At 51.7% G+C, this 17,766-nt stretch overlaps 1 long non-coding RNA gene across 4 annotated transcripts in view; it reads right to left on the bottom strand.

Annotated features, from left to right (window-relative positions):
* Positions 1-17,766, bottom strand: part of LOC142931260 (uncharacterized) — a 101,368-nt gene that overhangs the window by 60,122 nt on the left and 23,480 nt on the right. For all 4 annotated transcript variants that reach the window (XR_012947269.1, XR_012947268.1, XR_012947267.1 and 1 more), the window contains exon 2: positions 13,271-13,438. This is a non-coding gene — a long non-coding RNA (uncharacterized LOC142931260). The remainder of the gene's footprint in view (positions 1-13,270; positions 13,439-17,766) is intronic.

The following is a 17,766-nucleotide window of genomic DNA, read 5'->3' as shown; positions in this document are numbered from 1 at the left end:
AGGATAGCGAATATCATTGAGAACTGTACTAGACGCTGCCTGGTTATTTTCCTTTCTCGCTACAGTTCTGTGAAGTTTGGGGCTCCGGTCCCACCGGCCCGTAATGACGAGGCGGCATCACTGGCCTCTCGTTAACGAGGTCACCACTCCTGGGGGTGCGAAGGGAGGCTGCTGCTGCTGCTGCTGGCTGCTGTTGCTGCTGCCTGCTGCTGTATCGGCCGTTGCCTGGGGAGACTGCGCCAATGTTTGTCGTGGGTCGAGCGTTTACGAGACTGGTTGGCTGGCCAGGAGGCGCTGCTCCTCCTTCTTCCTCCTTCTCCTCCTTCTACTCCTAAACGGTCTCACGTGCGTGGTACGGCCACCCACCCACCCACCACCTACCCCCCCCCACACCCACCCCAGGCACGAAATTCACTTCAAACGCGAGTGCTCTTTTATTTTTCGTGCAGCGATACGCGAGAGGCCAAAACAACCCCCCCCCCCCCCAAAAAAAAAACCTGCAACGGTCCACCGGCATCCGTAATGCGTAAGGAACCAATTGAACATCTTAAAACAATCTTAAAAAGTTACCCACTTCATTCATCATGCTGCGGTTGTCGGTGTTATATTAAATGTACAATATTTATTTTTAGTTTTGGCTTCGGGGAGGGGGGAGGGATTATGAGGTGTTTTTTTTTTGCAAATGAGATGTGATTTCATAATGGGATATTTTTACGTTTCGCTCCGACGAAAGTACAGCATTGGTAAATAAATTAATATATAAGTTACATAGCTTACAGCCGCCCACTCACCCCAGATAGGTACGTGTTTATGTACACCGTTACCATACCAATGTGTACGGAAACAGTGTAATGTTCAAACAAAACAAACGAAAAAATACAAATAAATGTTTTTGTGTACAAATGCTCGGTGGATTATATACATATGACGTAGGAGGACCGTGAGAGATGGCTGGTGGATCGATTAATTTGTTATGGATGATTATATTCTATTATCATTTTAAACAGTTGCTGAGAACAGGGCACAGGGGCATGAAGCGTCAAGCGGTCAGCAACAAACAGCACGGTCAAAGTCGTAATCGACAAGAGTTCACACGTTTCTTGAAACGAGTGAGGTTATTATAAGAGCTTTGGAAAAAAAAGAAAAGAGACGATGTGAAATAATTCCAAAGTCGAGCAGCACTGGAGGCAAGAGCGGTGGCGCAGTGGTTAGCACACTCCGTTGTGAGCTTGGGTGACCTGAGTTTGATTCCCGGCCACGGCTAACATCAGTGGCGAGTGGTATCTTAACGGGTCCTCCTGGGTCTCTCCATCCTACACTAAACCCACACGACCAGCGTGAAGAAGTTTCATCTAACGAGCCCCATGACGAACAAGGTACGGTGAGGCCTTCATCCAGCAGTGGAATGGCAAAAGAGTCGAACTTTTTATTTATTTACTAAACCCTTGTTTACCCAGGCAAGTGTCGCTGAGTCTCAAGACTCTATTTTCAGGAGGATCTTGCCAAGTTGTTGCAGTAGGGGTGCGATGTTGCTGCTGCAGCTATCTGCAATCCCAATTGAGTAACTGGCTAAGTGATCTTTCATCATTGGGATGTTTGGCGAATACCAGTTACTTTGTGTGTGTATATACGTACATATTAGCTATGGGAGAAACCCGGAGAGCCCGGAGAAATCACATGCAGAACAGGGAGAGAATAATCGACAAGTTCCACGGAGAAATAATAGGGGTTTTCCCCTTTTTTCTGGCAACAAAACTGAAACCTTTCCCCAAGGAATCATGTCTGCATTGACCACAATACTTGTGGCCAAAATGCAAAGAAAATACATACTCTGCTAATATGTGGCATTGTCCTTGCAACTGATTGGTCCACACCAGAGACAGCTTTCTTTGGAGCCTCGACCTAATTGGTGCTAGACCAGAGGACGCCAAAAGGAGTACAGCTCAAAGACAATGCACTATCAAAGTAATGAGGGCTCGGGGTAAGCATCTACATCATTAGACCTCCTTTGCCAGTACCAAAATATCATAATAGGATTTTCCCCCTTTTTTGAGACGAAGCTCAAAAGAAAACCGTCTCTGGTGTGGACCAATCAGTTTCAAGGACAATGCATATATTATCAGAGTGTGTTTTTATTTGCATTTTGACCACAAGTATTGTGGTTACTGCACACACGATTCCTAGTAAAAAGGTTTCAGTTTGTTGCCAGAAAAAAGGGGAAAAACCCCTATTATTATATTTTGGTACTGGCAAAGGAGGTCTAATGATGATCCACGTAGAAAGTTGCCCGCCCGAGTTGGGAATCGAACCTAGACCCTTCTTGCCGTGAGTCACGAGTGTGTTACCACTGCGCAGACTCACCCGCCCTATGATATAACCAACCAATCACGACGCTACGGTCACGTCCAGTGATGCAATGAGCTCTGGAATGAGTCACACACAAGATGCCTTTCATCCTGCCAGTGCCAAGATCTCTCCACGCAAGTGGGTCAGGCCTCTCTCAACTCATTCTTCTTTTCCATTTCTCCACCCCCCCCGGCTTGGATTCTTGTTTTTATGAACATCGGGTTACATCAAGCAAACCAACCGACCAACCCAGGGACACTGCCGCGGTGTTCCTCTTAGCTCACTGGCCAAGCGAGAGGTCGCAGGGGGTCAGATTTATCTCCCAGCCGAGGCGCGCCATCTCTTAAACCCGCCCGGCCTCTTTGTGGGGTAAATTGTGGAAGAGTAGACCAAACACCCTCCAGAGTCCTCTCGAGTAGAGGCCCTTCCGCTAGCAGTGCTGTGAGCAAGAAATTGCAGGCCCTGCGCCTTGCATTACCCACACCGAGTGTGCGTGTGTGTGGGGGAATCGGCTCTGTGTTAGGGTCACCGCATCATCGCGCGGCGCTTTCAGCCGCGCTTCTGCGCCCGTCTGGAACGCTCATCCATCCGAAGACACTGGGAGCTATGCAATTTTAAATCATCATCTAGAGTGACAAACTCTTTCATTAAGAACTGATTTTTTGTGTTTAGCTTTTTGTCCTTTCACTCGCACCTCCAGCGATGCGAAACAAGTTGGCTGGAGATGGCTGAGCCCCCCCCCCCCCCCCTCTTCCATCTCCTGAAGGCTCAGCCCCCCCCCCCCTTGAGAATTCTTATCGCCAAGTCATTCGATACAAACTGCCCACAGTAACTGGAGGGTGGGTGGGTGAGTGGGGGGTGGACTAATGACACATGAGTAAAATTTGCGGAGTTGCCCTTTGAAAATGAGAATCGTAGCTCAGTGGGCCTCACTCGGAAAGTCGACTTCTTAAGCGACTGGCGTGGCGCAGACCTAACTCACACGCACGCAGAGGGTGAGAGGGACCGAGCGGCAAAGCCTCGGAGGCGAAAGCGGATCATCTTTCATTCTGTTCAGCATTTCAGCGTTTCTTTGAAGTTTATTCAACGTTGGCTGCGCAGTAGGGATTCGGTGGTGGCAAGAAAAAAAAACTAATCTAAAGTTGGACCATCCAATCGAGAGAAAAAAAATCGCGATGATCTATTCCCGTAGGATTTGAAAGGTGGGCAGAGAGTGGTGGTGGGGGTGGAGTGGAGTGGGTGAGCGAGTGGGGGCCCGTGCCAGCGCAGGCCCGCTGGCAAGCACTCCATCCGTCATCCGTAAAGTAATGAATAGAATCTTTCTCTGATGCCTCTCTCTGCCTTGTGTCCTCGGAGAAATTTAAGGCCTGGAAGTTCTTTTTTTTTTCGTGTTCCACTCTGCAATAATTCCGCGAGATTTCGCAGAGTTCCAAACGGCGAAATGAACCCCCGGCCACGGGATCTGCCACGCACTGCGAGCGAGAGCCCTTTCAGTGGGCACGAGTACTCCCTCAGCGCACATCTGCCACGGAGGTGGAGCGGCAGGATTGGCTCGTGTTGCAGGAGCTAGAGCGGTGTTCTCCATGGCAAGGCCAGCGGGCCACTGGTGGCTCCTGGTGGCCTTTAGTGCAGCCACTTGACGTGCGGCCCACGACAATACACAACACGTGACACTCCCCCCCCCTCCATCATCATCATCATTATCGTGCTGCTGTCAAACTCCAATGGTTTCAAATATGTGGCGTCGCCTCACACTGATGTGTTATCGGCGAAAGTGGCCACCACTGAAAGTTAGTAAAGAACACTGCGCTGGATGAACGCATGGATCAGAGAACAAATGTTTACTGTCATATGTATGTTGGACTTCTTTCGCACCGTACGTAGCCAACCGTGCTAATAAGAGGTGCGGGGGAAGGACAACAAACGAAACTCAAAAAGGCAGTTCTCTATAAATTAATTTACAATCGTGATTTAAAAGAGTACAGCTAGAGTGGCTTCCTAACATCGGCAGGAAGAGCGTTCCAGACGGCCCCAGAAGCCGAAATCTGAAAGCGCCGTGCGATGCGGTGATCCCCGACTTTGTTCGATGGTTGGCCAAAAGCCGCTGCTGCTGCTGCTGCTGCGAGACGAGATCAGAGAGCTCTTGTGGTTCATTTATGGCAAGCGCCTCGTATGTGCAATGAGCGAGACCTTGCGATGTGTTCGTTCGGCAAACCGGTAGCCAATGCAGCTCGGCGAGCACTTGACGGACACGGTCGGATCTCGCAGTGCCCATCACCACCACCACGTGCCAGCGAATGTTGTCCACGCTGCAGCGTGCTAATGCTATTAATTTATTTATGCCAGACGTCAGTGAGCTTCGTTCAAGAGACGATGGCCGACGGGTCGAGGATTTGTGACGGAGTGGCAGCCGAGGGACGGGCACCGAGATTAACGTCCGTCAAGGGGAGATGGAGCGGCGTGAGTAGGAGCCAGAGGCATTGTCGCGTCGACGTGACCACGAGGGATGGCGACGGCTTGCGGAGACTTCCATCCATCATGGACGATGATGAACTTTACAGATGTCTGGGAAGCGGCAACTGAAATGCGCCCCTCGCGTTGCTCCCGGCAGAAGGGGGCCTCAAGGGAATTTGGCGGACTCGTCCAAAAATGGCCCAACGAGGTGGGAGGAGTAACCAAGAAGAGGTGGGAGGAGTAACGAAGAAGAGGTGGGAGGAGTAACCAAGAAGAGGTGGGAGGAGTACCAAGAAGAGGTGGGAGGAGTACCAAGAAGACGTGGGAGGAGTAACCAAGAAGAGGTGGGAGGAGCACCAAGAAGAGGTGGGAGGAGTAACCAAGAAGAGGTGGGAGGAGTACCAAGAAGAGGTGGGAGGAGTACCAAGAAGAGGTTGGAGGAGTACCAAGAAGAGGTGGGAGGAGTACCAAATAGAGGTGGGAGGAGTAACAAAGAAGAGGTGGGAGGAGCACCAAGAAGAGGTGGGAGGAGTAACAAAGAAGAGGTGGGAGGAGCACCAAGAAGAGGTGGGAGGAGTAACCAAGAAGAGGTGGGAGGAGCACCAAGAAGAGGTGGGAGGAGTAACCAAGAAGAGGTGGGAGGAGTACCAAGAAGAGGTGGGAGGAGTACCAAGAAGAGGTTGGAGGAGTACCAAGAAGAGGTGGGAGGAGTACCAAATAGAGGTGGGAGGAGTAACAAAGAAGAGGTGGGAGGAGCACCAAGAAGAGGTGGGAGGAGTAACAAAGAAGAGGTGGGAGGAGCACCAAGAAGAGGTGGGAGGAGTAACCAAGAAGAGGTGGGAGGAGTACCAAGAAGAGGTGGGAGGAGCACCAAGAAGAGGTGGGAGGAGTAACCAAGAAGAGGTGGTAGGAGTAACCAAGAAGAGGTGGGAGGAGTAACCAAGAAGAGGTGGGAGGAGTAACCAAGAAGAGGTGGGAGAAGTACCAAGAAGAGGTGGGAGGAGTAACCAAGAAGAGGTGGGAGGAGTAACCAAGACGAGGTGGGAGGAGTAACCAAGAAGAGGTGGGAGGAGCACCAAGAAGAGGTGGGAGGAGTAACCAAGAAGAGGTGGGAGGAGCACCAAGAGGAGGTGGGAGGAGCACCAAGAAGAGGTGGGAGGAGTAACCAAGAAGAGGTGGGAGGAGCACCAAGAGGAGGTGGGAGGAGCACCAAGAAGAGGTGGGAGGAGCACCAAGAAGAGGTGGGAGGAGTAACCAAGAAGAGGTGGGAGGAGTAACCAAGAAGAGGTGGGAGGAGCACCAAGAGGAGGTGGGAGGAGTAACCAAGAAGAGGTGGGAGGAGTAACCAAGAAGAGGTGGGAGGAGCACCAAGAGGAGGTGGGAGGAGCACCAAGAAGAGGTGGGAGGAGCACCAAGAAGAGCTGGGAGGAGTAACCAAGAAGAGGTGGGAGGAGTAACCAAGAAGAGGTGGGAGGAGCACCAAGAAAAGGTGGGAGGAGTAACCAAGAAGAGGTGGGAGGAGTACCCAAGAAGAGGTGGGAGGAGCACCAAGAAGAGGTGGGAGGAGTAACCAAGAAGAGGTGGGAGGAGTAACCAAGAAGAGGTGGGAGGAGCACCAAGAAAAGGTGGGAGGAGTAACCAAGAAGAGGTGGGAGGAGTACCCAAGAAGAGGTGGGAGGAGCACCAAGAAGAGGTGGGAGGAGTAACCAAGAAGAGGTGGGAGGAGTAACCAAGAAGAGGTGGGAGGAGCACCAAGAAAAGGTGGGAGGAGTAACCAAGAAGAGGTCGGAGGAGTAACCAAGAAGAGGTGGGAGGAGCACCAAGAAGAGGTGGGAGTGCCCACACTTTACCCCACCAAACGCGACCTTCCCGATCGACTGAACTGCGCTGGTGCCCATCGACACTGCTGGGGAGGGATTTAAGAAACTCGCGTCTTGACATCGCACCGGCACTAACCCCAAACGACTTTCGCACGAAAAAATATCGGCGGCGAAAGCCAACGCGCTACATTTACCGCGAGTTGGACTTTTTGCAGCACCACGGGTCGCGATGTTTTTTTGTAGTAAATCACGAGCTTTTGTTTTGGATTTCTAAACTTCTGCAAGCACCGAGTCTCACCACTTGCTGACGAATAACCTCTCGGGGGAGCTGAAAGAAAAACAGCTTCCAAACATCGAGCTCGAAAAATGTGAATGCCTTTAGTCTACTGGGGTAGCGGCGGCTTTTACACGCGCAGAACAGCATTGACGACACAATTATGTTAGCAGATGGCAACGCCGTTCATTACGCCTCACTAATCCCTAGGCGAATAACAGCAGGATTTGTAAGGCTTGCGTGAACCCTACAGGGCAGGTATTCACGGTTGTTGCTGACAAGCTCTTCTGACGTCTTTTTTTTAAGCGTCCAGCACGTGGAACGGAACGTCGGACATCACTCCAAGCGGCCAGGAAACCACGTCGGAGAGTCTCTCGTATAAGAAAAAAAACGAATGCTGTTGTACGCGTCCGGGTGTTAAATTGCACAACCGTAATCCAAATAGCGTTAATAATAATTGTTACTATTTACAGCCCTTTGTCAATCCACTGCTGGATGAACGCTCCCCCAAAGCCATGTCGCCGAGAGGGGGATTTGTTTGAGCGGACTTCAACGCATTAAGTTCGTGCTGGTCGTTGAAATTTGTTGGAGAGCGCAGGACGGGGCTTAGACCTCACTCGCCACTGATGGTAACCGTGGCCTGGGAATCAAAGTCGAGTCGCACAGGCTCATAGCGCGATGCGCTAACCCGGCGCGCTTCACTCATTTCCAGAGTGGGGGGCCAATTTCGCCGATAAGACATCATCAGTGTGAGGGCCGCCACACCATTTTGACACCATTGGGGGGTTGACAGCAGCACGATGGTGATGGTAGGGGGGGGGGGTGTTTTTACTCTTTGTGTTTTGTCAGGGGGGCGCACTAAAGGCCATCATGGAAACGCCAGTGGCCCAGTGGCCTTGCAATGAAGAACTACTGCGCTCAACGCTTCTCTTCTGGCCCCGCCATCGCCCGAAAGCGGTGTTTCTCTGTGGTGAGAATCGTCATCTGCAGAAAATACGAATCGGCAATCGTGCTCGGGGTGGGGTTTTCCCTCGGTTCGAAATACCGCGGTAGGCAAACGCAAATGAGTTTGACCAATTTCCCACATGGCGCGCCAGACGTTTGGCTGACTTTAGCCGGAAGCGGGGGGGGGGGATAAATAAATATAAGCCATCGTCCCATTATAACCCAACAAATGTCAGCTATTATCTTGATGATATATGGGCCACAGCTGTGAACAACTGGCATCGACGAGCTGCACTTACAGCACCGTCGCCATCAGAACGACGGCGGCGGCACTTTTAGTGCCCAAAAGCGTGGGCACTTTTGTCATTCCCGAGCGAAAAACAAAGACAAAGATCCCCCGTGTAGCCTTAACAGACTGTTGGGGCAAGTGCTGTTAGCGAGCGCCTATGAAGGCCGGAACGGTAACCGAGGATGTGGATGGCCAACGCCACTCACACACACGTGCACACACACGTGCACTCGACAGTTGCGCGTGCGCGTGTGTGTGCGCACACACGTGCACACACACACACGTGCACACACACACACACGTGCACACACACACACGTGCACACACACACGTGCGTGGAGTTGTAACGAGGGTCTGATTTGCGGTGAACGCCTGCAAAAGTGGGGATACAAATTAAGGAGCGTTTAGAAATGTAGTGACAGACTGGCGCTTGTAATGAGCCGTTCATTCAGTTGACTTCCACGCTTTCATCATCATCATCACTATCAGCCAGAATTTATCCACTGCTGGATAAAGCCCCCCCCCCCCCCCCCTGGCGTTGCTCATATCCCCAGAACCGTCCAGCCCAAATGAAAGCTATCTCGGCAAAACATCCTCGGGGTAGTGAGTAGACAAAGCCCAGTGCCGACATGCATGGCTGCCGTATTTATTTTTTCGGGTTTTGTTTTGTTTAAAGAGACAAAAAAACCATAACAACTTTTGCAGATGCAGCAAAACACACCCCAGATTGGCCGTGGGTTTTTTTGCTTATCTTGCAATGTCTGCGTTCCTATCTTGATTCCTAGAGAACACAATTCATCAATATTCCGCTGAATTTGCCAATCCTTCAAAACCGGCCGTAACCCGTTATTGTCAGTGTTGTTTGATTATTTTTGTTCTTCTGTAGCTTTGACTGGAAGTCTGAGGATTTTTTTATTTAATCATTCTGGTTTTGTAAGGAAATGGATGTAAATGACTTTTTTGCAGAAGATACCAAACGTTTCCCCTTAGAAGAATGGACAAGGTGAGATGTTAACTACCTCACCTGGCATACAGGAGGTCGTGGGCTCGATCCCGATCCTGACGCCACTGTATATTTGGAGTTTGCATGTCTCTCTCCCCGTGGTTGCGTGGATTTTATCCGACTCCTCTGGGTTTTCCCTCCACATTTAGAATCAACATGCGTTTAGAGTATTTGGCTGCTATACATTTCCACATGACAAGCCACTTCATTGGGCTATCATTTGCGATAACCAGGTCGCTTCTGAAAACAACGAGCTATACAGCTCAGTGGGCCTTATCTGGTAAAACAAAAGTTAATATTTTAGTGGTATGTGGTAGTATGATGATAATACATCGGATCGTTACGTGGTGTACTGCTGCAAGGAAGTTTTCTTATTAACGAGGGTACAATCCAAACATCGTTGGTTCGTACGGGTGCAAGTCAGCATTTAGAGTTTAAGAATCAATATCAATTAACGATTCGATACATCCCCATTACATCCCCGCTTGTAATATCGTAATTTTGATTTTACAATGCCGATTAGTTGCTCTGGATAAACCTCGCTGAGCCTCAATGGTCACGTGTTCAAGCATGAACCAGGATTGGCCACTCCTCAGCTTCCAAGCGCCGATAGGGGCAGGGATATTCAGGGTGAATTGATGTTGCTAAAGCGTGATAATCTAATACGTCGATGGATCCTTCAAAGTAAGTGGAATCTTGCCGTTATTACCAAAGATGCGTGCACTCGTCGAGACAAGCCCCTCCACGTGCACTGCTTAATATGCACGTGGACTTGGCGGTGCCTCCACGTGGTCATCACACACGGCGCTTGCTCCGTCCGTTCACGTTCTCCCACTCTCTCCCTCTCTCTGTCGCTCGCTCACCTTGCCCCAGCAACAACAACAACAACAACAAAAACAGACACAACTCTCCAGCTGTTCGGCACCCCGGCCGTCTGCACTGCACGTCCACACGCAGCAGCCCTGATCCGCCAACCCCTGCACGGGATGATGCGTTCTCGGAAGAGCTCCCTGTAGAGACCCAACAAAATGAGCTCTGTAAACAAGGAGGCGCACGCCGCTGTACGCCGTGCGGTGTGATTATTTAACATCTCACCACCGTGGCGAGATGATAAACACCTCGCTTGGCATGTAGCAGATCGTGTGCTCAATCCTGACCCTGACACCTGTATATTTTGAGTTTGCATGATCTCTCTCCCCGTGGTCGCGTGGATTTTTCTCCGGATCCTCCGGTTTTCCCCTCCACGTTTAGAATCAACGTGCTTTTGGAGTATTCGGCTGCTATAAATTCCCACGCGATAAGCCACTTCGTTAAGCTATAATTTGTGTCCAGGTGACTTCTGAATATTAGCTATCTATCTCAGTGGGCCTTACCTGGTAATAAAACATAATTTAGCTTAAATATGTTATTGTTGGAATGTACCATGCGTCCAAAGTGTGAATAAAAAAAGTACGATTGTCATTTAGCCAACATGGCGAGACTGTTCGCTTTTAGAACACCCTGCCAGGAGGACCTCACGCGGATTTCCATCGCTCACTCCTCTTCAACCAAATGTGCGGTGTGATGTGCCCGCCGATGCCCGTGATGTGCCCGCCGATGCCCGTGATGTGCCCACCGATGCCCGTGATGTGCCCGCCGATGCCCGTGATGTGCCCATCGATGCCCGTGATGTGCCCGCCGATGCCCGTGATGTGCCCACCGATGCCCGTGATGTGCCCGCCGATGCCCGTGATGTGCCCACCGATGCCCGTGATGTGCCCGCCGATGCCCGTGATGTGCCCACCGATGCCCGTGATGTACCCACCGATGCCCGTGATGTGCCCGCCGATGCCCGTGATGTGCCCACCGATGCCCGTGATGTGCCCACCGATGCCCGTGATGTACCCACCGATGCCCGTGATGTACCCACCGATGCCCGTGATGTGCCCACCGATGCCCGTGATGTGCCCACCGATGCCCGTGATGTGCCCACCGATGCCCGTGATGTGCCCACCGATGCCCGTGATGTACCCACCGATGCCCGTGATGTGCCCACCGATGCCCGTGATGTACCCACCGATGCCCGTGATGTGCCCACCGATGCCCGTGATGTACCCACCGATGCCCGTGATGTGCCCACCGATGCCCGTGATGTGCCCACGGACCCAGCGCGTTGCGCTGGCGCGGCTGCAAAGTCAACCCGCCACGACCCGCGGTCACGTGGCCTTGCTGGCAGCGCGTCCGCCGCTTGCTGTCGACGTTCGTGGTGAGAATCTGACAGGCAGCCCTCGTTAATACTGCGCGTGTAGGAACCCCAGCACCCCCGGTTTTACCCTTTCTGGCAATAAAACAGGAGGTGTTAAGACGTTCAAACACCAAACGGATACCTTTAGCAAAGCATCAAGTCTGTATTAACCACGCGTATTTGTACAGAAAACATGCAAACACAATTATTTTCATACTTTTGATAGTAGCAACAAGGTCCCATAGACATATAGCCCCCCCCCCCCCCCCCCCACTCACAGTGAATGTCTTACGTCATTCGAAACGAGTAGGCCATCGCGTGCCCGCGTTAGGCTCCACATTTACCAAATTAAAAACAAAATTACTCGGTTTGGATTACACGTCGCAAGCATCGCTCCCTACCAATACAACTTCTGCAGACTCCGTGGAGCGTAGAGCGCCTTCACGATAGCCCCGTTGCCGGAGGAACGGCGCGAATACCCAACGCACTCAATCATTGGTCATTAATTTGAGAGGCTACAGCTCTTTTTTTGTGTGTGTCTGACCGAAAGGAGGTGGAAGTTAGGGCACCATGTGGTTGGCGGGGGGGGGGGCGGGTGTTCTCTCTTTCTCTTGCGCGCGCGTGCGCCTCGAGAATAATCAAAGGCACCACGTGCGGTTTGCTCAGCACGCCCAGCTGAGACGCAGCTGCTGCCCGCATACAGCCACCGCAGGTGCCCGCGACTCACTCCCTGGCCGGAGAATGAGCGAATGTGCGGGCCGACTGACGGCTGTCGGTCGAACGGGCTGGGCACGCCAATCCCGCCACGATATGAGCACCACCAAAACACCTTAATTTTTTGTCTTTATGTAGGGCCCTCCCTACTGCGCCTTGGCTCGGTTCGCTTGTGCCTGGCCTGCCGCCGCAAAGTCTTCCCATTCATTTGCGAAGGCCGCCTGCCACGGCGTCGGATCCCTTCGTTGATTTGGGACAACCCTAGAAATATCGTTGTCCGACGGAGAGATCATAATCAAGGTGAGATCTCCCCACAGGCGCCTTCTTTGGGGGGGGGGAGGGGGCGGGGGGGGCCTCTGACGTGATCCACTGCAGCGATAAATCACTCTGCTCAGAGAGCAAGAGATCGCACGGAGCTTCGGGGTAGGGAGGAGGGTGTTGGGCATGGGGATCGTTTCAGGGGTAGATAATCCCCCCCACCCCTCTATTGGGGGCGTTAAAAAACAAGAAAAACAGATTTATGGTGGAGACATCCTGGGTTGTCGGCTATTTGCCAAACAGCTGCGAGCAAGCAGTGGTGAACCCATGGGGGCCTGGGGGATGGGATGGGAGAGTGGAGTTGGGGGGGGGGGCACGTGGTCCCCTTACGTGCTGAATAAGCCTCGTGGTCACCGCGGTCAGGGTTGTGTGATCGTTCGGGTTCGCGGAGGTCAGGGCGCGCGACTCCGCCAGCCTGCCCCTGAAGTCCAGGCTCTGGACACTACCTCTTAAATCTACAGACGTCACATCAGCCGCGCCCCGAGCGAGTCGATGCCAGCGCCGGTTCCATCAAACGAAGTTGTGTGGGGGGGGGGGGGGGGGTAAATCGACCGCCGGCGCCACGGAGGATGAACTGCACGCTTCACGGCAGCCCACACGTGTCGGAGCTTCTGATGGGGGGCCTGTTCCGCTACTGCGTGCTTCGCTAACTAAACCCGTAATCCATTCAACTAAAACTGGATTCACCAAAGGCCTGTCCGTTCCGTCGGCTCGTCTTGCTACGATCGGGCTTAATTAATTTCCGCTGCGGGTCTATCCCCTTAGCCAGTTGTCTCAGACCTCTCGCCCCTTTGTCTTCTGGATCTTTAACCGCTGCGTCAATCCTCCTGGTTGTCTGTCTTCCCCTACTCTTGTTTCCTGCCACGTTGGTGGGAGTTCTTACCTCGCATGGTATACAGGAGGTCGTGGGTCCGGTCCCGAGCCTGACGTCTGTAGATTTGGAGTTTGCTGTGTCTCTCTCCCCGTGGTCCCGGCCATCTGCACTGCACGTCCACACGCAGCCCACATCCGCCAACCCCTGCGCGGGATGCTGCATTCTCGGAGGAGCTCCCTGTAGAGACCCAACAAAATGAGCTCTGTAAACAAGGAGGCGCACGCCGCTGTACGCCGTGCGGTGTGATTATTTATGATCTCACCACCGTGGTGAGATGATAAACACCTCGCTTGGCATGTAGCAGATCGTGTGCTCAATCCTGACCCTGCCACTTGTATATTTTGAGTTTGCATGATCTCTCTCACCGTGGTCGCGTGGATTTTTCTCCGGGTCCTCTGGTTTTTCCCTCCACATTTTGAATCAACATCATTGCGTTTGGACTATTTGGCTGCCATAAAATGCCACTGTGGCGGCCGCTATGTTGAGCTATCATTTGTGGCCAGGTCGCTTCTGAAAAAGAGCTACATAGCTCAGTGGTTCTTTGCCTGGTAAAATAAAAAAAAACAATTGTACTTCAGTTGTCGTGAAAGTCGCCAACAAATTATGAATAACTCATAATGACGTCGGCACACAATGGCCTACTCATTTCGAATGACATCACGTGATTTGTTGAAGTCCACCGCGCAGCAGACGGCGCGTGTTGTCTAATACACCTGCAGTAGTAACCAGGGCGGCCTGCCGGATACAAACCATGGACTGTTGCCACAAGCGGCCAACGCATCGTCGCCGTGCCAAGTCACCACCGGGTACCTCCCGATGAGTGCGGTTGGCTTGCGTACGGTGCGAGAGAAGTTCAATGTACACACGAAGGGTAACCCTGGGCTCGCTCTCTTAAAGACGTGTCCTACCCGCTGTAGTCTTCAAACAACGCGCGGCCTTCTGAAGTGGTCACTTTAACGCTTCCTGTGGTCGCGATGCAACTCCGGCTAGCACGGTTGGTTACGTACGGCGCGAAAGAAGTTTTAATATACCTTCGCACAACGTCGCCATGCATTCAAGTGACCTGGATGGATAGTTAAACAGCTTATTTGGTCTTGATGCTACTGCGTTGGCAGTGGTGCTCAATTAACAACAACGACACTCAACACATTCGTCAACGTGTTGAGATTCCCGCACCTTCGATTATCACGGTTGGCTACGTACGGTGCGAAAGAAGTTCAACATACATACGGTACGTAGCGACGGGGTGGGCCGGAGAGAACACTGTGCCATTCAGATAATACCACATATATAATAGGTGACGTTACGGGCAATGGTCCTTCTTCATAGCACATGGATTGAGCGGTGATTGAAGAGTTTTTTTTTATTCCCAAGTTTCCATGACAAACTCTGAGCGTGCTGGGAGTGCGATGATATTTGCCACATTAACAGATTTATGTCTGTGGTGAAGTTTTGTTTGAGGTTTCCCTAGCAATACTTGGGTGCCTCAAAATTAAAATGTTCTACCCCTTGAACGTAATCAGATGTACTAATCTGCAAGTCCCCCTCCCCTCCCCTCCCGTCCCCTCCCCTCCCAATGCAATTCCGAGCAATGCACCTCCCTCTCTCGCGCATCTCATTTGCCAGAGCGTGCAGGGGTCATGTGGTCTAGCCCGGATATGCGGTCATTCCAGACGCGTTATGAAACGTGCGGCCCAGACACAGCAAACGACTTTCCTGTGCTTTGCAGAAAAATGCCGCTGGATGTTTATCGCCCAACCGGTTAAAAGTACGCCGGCATTCGGATAAAAAAAAACCTGTCTAGAGGACACCGCTATTTTAGCACCTGTCCATTGCATTCCTGGACTTCGAGTCCAACTTGATAGATGCCCCCTACTGAGCAAACGAACACCACATCCTGCCCAGTGGGGTGGCATGGAATCCAATGGGGGGGGGGGGGGGATGGAGGGGGGGTATATATGCAGTAAACTTTATTATGAGCACATCGTAATCACCGTGGAGAATAAAAGTAACAACATAAATAAACGGACATAACGCCTCCATCCCATATGTGTCTCCATAAAGTAATGGTTTACACATCCCACCAACTCAAACGGGCGTCTGGGAGTGCATCCTTTTCAATGTCGTTGGTTTAATTCTTAAACATTTTTGGACCTGGTTTGACATTCGGTGTCTCATCAGCAGAAGCCAATGCATTTTTGGGGGGTTTTCACAGTAGGAGCGATGTTGCTGATGTATGTCTTCTGAATAGAGTCATTTTGCAGGTATTTTTTTATTCAGCATTTGGATGGTTTGGCCAATATCGGTTACGTCTTGATGCATGTTTAGCCATGGTAAAAAAAAATCTGGAGAGCCCGGAGGAAACTCATTGAGGGGCAACACGGGGGATAAAACACAAACTCCACACTGCAAGGGCGCCCGTGGCGGAACTCGAACCCAGGACCTCCTTGTTGTGAGGCACAAGTATTGCCACTCTGTCACCGTGCCACCCTGGCGTTACCCACAAAGGCGTTGCGCGGATTGAACTGTCGAGCGAGTGCTCGCAGCCAGCCTGTGAATGCCTGCGGGAAATTGGAACGGAGCTCTCTTGGCCCGTTGAGAAATATTGGCTTCATGTCCTCACCCACGGCCCTAAAAACGGAGAACCGTCTGCTCTGCACCTGCAGGCACACGAACACACCGATCTGGTGCCAGGCTGGGCATGGTGGCTTCCTTCCTGATGGGCATTTCATTTTGAGGAAATTATCAGCGCCGCTCATACGGCACGATTTAACGCACTGCCAGCGATCCAAAATTGGTCGAAACGCAGTAAGTTACAGCCAGTCCCAGCGTAACCCAATTTTAATGAATACATGTGAGGAATACAATAACATTTCCTTCAAGAAAATCTCAGAAGCGGTTTCGTGAAGGCTACCTCTGTATAAAAAGAACAATCCTCCGCCACAGCGCACAACAAGTTCCACACAGCTACGCTTTCTGTGGAGTGATCTTCGCGAAAGCACCCAGCTACCCAGGACTGACCTTGTGCCGATGAAATCGAGAAGATCGAACCGAGTCCACTCGGTTATGCCTGCTTAAATAAACGGTGCTTAAAAACACACAACTGTGGGAAGGCTAACAAGCCGGCGAAGAAAAAATAAGTGATTTGTATACGTTACGCTGAGATCGTGCATAGTTTAAAATCATCGTCTTATGTCGTAATGCACCGCACAGTATTTGCTTTCTCTCAAAGAGAGAGAACGCCGCAGAGGCGCGAGGATGAACCACAAGTGAGTAGGAAAGGCGAGCCAGTGCCAAATTCCACTCACAACCAAGCTCTGTGGCCCTTTACATATTCAGGTGCCATCGGGCAACCAACGAGTGTTTAACACCTATCCATTACCCATATATTAGCGCTGTTGGCCAAATACGGTGCGAAAGAAGCTCAACGCACGTACAATGGCAGGGCATGACAATGTCTCGGATACCTTCACGTGTGACGAGCGGCACACTCCGAGCCTGTGCATACCTTGGCACACACCCACGCACGCTAAAATGCATTAGCCCCATCCTCTCCCACAGAGAACCTGGGTCTCGCCCAGACGTGGCCTTTGCCATAATGAATTGGGGCGGCGCCATTGCGTTTCTCATCCAGCGTCCAAGCCTGCCTTGGCGGCGACGAGGCAATCATCTTTGACAGGTAAAAAAAAGGTGAAGGCACAGCGCGGAAGTTGTTTGCTCGTGCCACTGCTAGCGAAAGGGACTACAGACGCTCTAGTGCGCCCTGTACATAGTGCAGGGCGCTCTGAGAGAGCCCCTTTAAAGGAAGTTTGGCCTACTCTTCCACGCTAGCTAGATGTTTGGTGAAGAGGTGCGAGTGCTCTCACGTTTTCCCATCACACTCGTTCTGCTGATTGATCAGATTAGAGTTGGTGTTGGGGGGGGGGGGGGGGGTTAAGAAACCCACGACATGTTGGTTCAGCCACCGCGTCGGGGATATGGAATTGAAGCAGCAACGCCTGGGTCGCATGTCCAGTGCGCGAACCTTTGCGGAACGACGAGTTCCACTCCAGATGGCAGCAGCCCCAACTGTGAGTAGGAGCTCGCCTTTTATCCTCCCCAGCGTGGCCAGGCTCCTCCCTTGGCCCCGCACCCCTCTGGATCCCCCAGAAGGCTCCGGGTTTGTCCTAACAGCTCCAACTGGCAGAACGGGCTGCTACCCCCAATCCCATTGTCTACCAATCTCCCAGCGCCACGCGCTGCAGTGATTCATTCAATGTCACTACACTTTTAACCGGGTTAACGCGCAGTCATCCGCGGCCAAAATGTCTCCCTTGGAATATTGCGCCTGTTACTCCGCCGGAATTTAAGAAGCTATGCCAATACAAAAGTGTACGTGGATATTGCACCGTGCCTGCTGGTGGTGTTTACATTATCTAGATTCAACCACAACAAGAACACAAAACACTCAGTGTATTTTTCCACAGTACTCTGCTCTCGCTCCACGCAGCTGTGAGCGAGCTGAT

The sequence above is a fragment of the Petromyzon marinus genome, chromosome 51, assembly GCF_048934315.1.
Source record: "Petromyzon marinus isolate PM22_M1 ecotype Great Lakes invasive population chromosome 51, UKy_Petmar_22M1.pri1.0, whole genome shotgun sequence".
Classification (NCBI taxonomy): domain Eukaryota; kingdom Metazoa; phylum Chordata; class Hyperoartia; order Petromyzontiformes; family Petromyzontidae; genus Petromyzon; species Petromyzon marinus.
Note: the sequence above shows the minus strand (reverse complement) of the source record. Positions and strands in the feature narration are given on the sequence as shown.